Genomic DNA, 3,850 nt, shown 5'->3' with positions numbered 1-3,850 from the left:
TCATCTGAGTATTTTTTATGTTTAATTTGGTTGTTGTTGTTGCTTTCTCATCACATTTGTTAGAAATGACTCAGGGCTGGCTTGAGAGATAGTGTGTGAATCCTTAACTGTTGCATACTATTATTATTATTTTTCACATTTGTGTTCAGCCTAAAAGAGTGAAAATAAACGTAAAGAAATCCAAAGGACCAAATTCAGCATCTTAGAATCCTGTCTGTCTAGGGAAGGTCTATGACTATAATCCCACATTCAGCCCACACACTCAAGCTTTGCCTCCTTGGTGCCCAGTCCCAGGCTGGGCTCTGAGGCACACATTGGGTCTCTTTCCTGCCTGACTCTGTGTCAGGGGCACAGACAACTCACTAACTAGAATTTGGGGGTTCCAAGACTTGGGGTTCAGAGTCTGCTCCAATATAACTCTGGGCTGCACCATTTCAAGTTCCTTACCAGAACATCAGAGAAGGCAATGGCACCCCACTCCAGTACTCTTGCCTGGAAAGAGTACAGAGGAGCCTGGTAGGCTGCAGTCCATGGGGTCACTAAGAGTTGGACACGACTGAGGGACTTCACTTTCACTTTTCTCTTTCATGCATTGGAGAAGGAAATGGCAACCCACTCCAGTATTCTTGCCTGGAGAATCCCAGGGACGGCGGAGCCTGGTGGGTTGCAGTCTATGGGGTCGCACAGAGTCGGACACAACTGAAGCGACTTAGCATGACTTTGCATTACCAGAACATAGCCCTGAGTTTGGGTCAGGTTCTGCCACTTACCAGTTGTGTGATTTTGGGCAAATCACCTGGCCTCTCCGGGCTTCAGGTTCCTCCACTGACAAATGAGAGAAATAATTTCCACCTTGCTGGCTTGTTGTGAGGATGGAGGAAATGTATGTAGCATAGTGATGCCATTCATTAGCTGCATGACCTAGAGCAGGTTTGTTAGTCTCTCAAGCTTGTTTTCTGCCCTGCCATACCCATAGCATGAATTTACAACAAAACTGCAGGATAGTAATTACTAGTAGTAAAATGTTAGTAGAATGTTAGCTCAGTTCAGTTCAGTTCAGTCACTCAGTCATGTCCGACTCCTTGTGACCCCGTGGACTGCAGCACACCAGGCTTCCCTGTCCATCATCAACTCCTGGAGCTTGCTCAAACTCAAGTCCGCAGTGTCGGCAATACCATCCAACCATCTCATCCTCTGTCGTCCCCTTCTCCTCCTGCCTTCAATCTTTCTCAGCATCAGGGTCTTTTCCAATGAGTCGGTACTTTACATCAGGTAGCCAAAGTATTGGAGCATCAGTCCTTCCAATAAATATTCAGCACTGATTTCCTCTAGGATTGACTGGTTGGATCTCCTTGCAGTCCAAGGGACTCTCAGGAGTCTTCTCCAACACCACAGTTCAAAAGCATAAATTCTTCGGCACTCAGTTTTCTTTATAGTCCAACTCTCACATGCATACATGACTACTGGAAAAACCATAGCTTTGACTAGACGGACCTTTGTTGGCAAAGTAATGTCTCTGCTTTTTAATATGCTGTCTAGGTTGATCATAACTTTCCTTCCTAGGAGCAAGCATCTTTTAATTTCATGGCTGCAGTCACCATCTGCAGTGATTTTGGAGCTCCAAAAAGTAAAGTCTCTCTGTTTCCACAGTTTCCCCATCTATTTGCCATGAAATGATAGGACTGGATGCCATGATATTAGTTTTCTGAATCTTGAGTTTTAAGCCAACTTTTTGACTCTCCTCTTTCACTTTCATCAAGAGGCTTTTTAGTTCCTCTTCACTTTCTGCCATAAGGGTGGTGTCATCTGCATATCTGAGGTTATTGAGATTTCTCCTGGCAACCTTGATTCCAGTTTGTGATTCATCCAGCCTGGCATTTCACATGATGTACTCTGCATATAAGTTAAATAAATAGGATGACAATATACAGCCTTGACATACTCCATTCCTGATTTGGAACCAGTCTGTTGTTCCATGTCCAGTTCTAACTGTTGCTTCCTGACCTGCATACAGATTTCTTAGGAGGGAGGTCAGGTGGTCTGGTGTTCCCATCTCTTGAAGAATTTTCCACTGTTTGTTGTGATCCACACAGTCAAAGACTTTGGTGTAGTCAGTAAAGCAGATGTTTTTCTGGAATTCTTTTGCTTTTTCAATGATCCAACGGATGTTGACAATTTGATCTCTGGTTCCTCTGCCTTTTCTAAATCCACCTTGAACATCTGGAAGTTCACAGTTCATGTACTGTTGAAGCCTAGCTTGGAGAATTTTGAGCATTACTTTGCTAGTGTGTGAGATGAATGCAACTGTGCGGTACTTTGAGCATTCTTTGGCATTGCCTTTCTTTGGGATTGGAATGAAAACCGACCTTTTCTGATCCTGTGGCCAATGCTGAGTTTTCCAAATTTGCTGGCATATTGAGTGCAGCACTTTCACAGCATCATCTTAAAGGATTTGAAATAGCTCAACTGAAATTCCGTCACTTCCACTAGCTTTGTTCATAATGATGCTTCCTAAGGCCCACTTGACTTCTCATTCCAGGATGTCTGGCTCTAGGTGAGTGATCACATCATCGTGGTTATCTGGGTCATGAAGATCTTTTTTATATAGTTCTTCTGTGTATTCTTGCCACCTCTTCTTAATATCTTCTGCTTCTGTTAGGCCCATACCATTTCTGTCCTTTATTATGCCCATCTTTGCATGAAATATTCCGTTGGTATCTCCAATTTTCTTGAAAAGATCTCTAGTCTTTCCCATTCTATTGTTTTCCTCTATTTCTTTGCATTGATCACTGAGGAAGGCTTTCTTATCTCTCCTTGCTATTCTTTGGAACTCTGCATTCAGATGCTTATATCTTTCCTTTTCTCCTTTGCCTTTTGCTTCTCTTCTTTTCACAGCTATTTGTAAGGCCTCCTCAGAAACCATTTTGCCTTTTTGCATTTCCTTTTCTTGGGGATGGTCTTGATCCCTGCCTTCTGTACAATGTCATGAACCTCCATCCATCATTCTTCAGGCATTCTGTCTATCAGATCTAATCCCTTGAATCTATTTGTCACTTCCACTGTATAATCATAAGGGATTTGATTTAGGTAGTACCTGAATGATTTAGTGGTCTTCCCTACTTCAATTTAAGTCTGAATTTGGCAATAAGGAGCTCATTATCTGAGCCACAGTCAGCTCCCAGTCTTGTTTTTGCCAACTGCATAGAGCTTCTCCATCTCTGGCTACAAAGAATATAATCAATCTGATTTTGGTATTGATCATCTGGTGATGTCCATGTGTACAATCTTCTCTTGTTTTGTTGTAAGAGGGTGTTTGCTATGACCAGTGCATTCTCTTGGTGAAACTCTGTTAGCCTTTGACCTGCTTTGTTTTGTACTCAAAGGTCAAATTTGCCTGTTACTCAAGGTAGCTCTTGACTTCCTACTTTTGCATTCCAGTCCCCTATAATAGGAGCAGCCGTGAAGAGATACCCCACGTCCAAGGTAAGATAAACCCAAGTAAGATGGTAGGTGTTGCAAGTGACATCAGAGGGCAGACACACAAACCATAATCATAGAAAACAAGTCAATCTAATCACATGGGCCACAGCCTTGTCTAACTCAGTGAAACTAAGCCATGCCGTGTGGGGCCACCCAAGATGGGCGGGTCATGGTGGAGAGGTCTGACAGAATGTGGTCCACTGGAGAAGGGAATGGCAAACCGCTTCAGTATTCTTGCCTTGAGAATCCCATGAACAGTATGAAAAGGCAAAATGATAGGATACTGAAAGAGGAACTCCCCGGGTCGGTAGGTGCCCAACATGCTACTGGAGATCAGTGGAGAAATAACTCCAGAAAGAATGAAGGGATG

This window comes from Bos taurus, chromosome 2, assembly GCF_002263795.3.
Source record: "Bos taurus isolate L1 Dominette 01449 registration number 42190680 breed Hereford chromosome 2, ARS-UCD2.0, whole genome shotgun sequence".
Lineage (NCBI taxonomy): Eukaryota > Metazoa > Chordata > Mammalia > Artiodactyla > Bovidae > Bos > Bos taurus.
The sequence above is the reverse complement of the archived record's forward strand: the minus strand, read 5'-3'. Positions refer to the sequence as shown.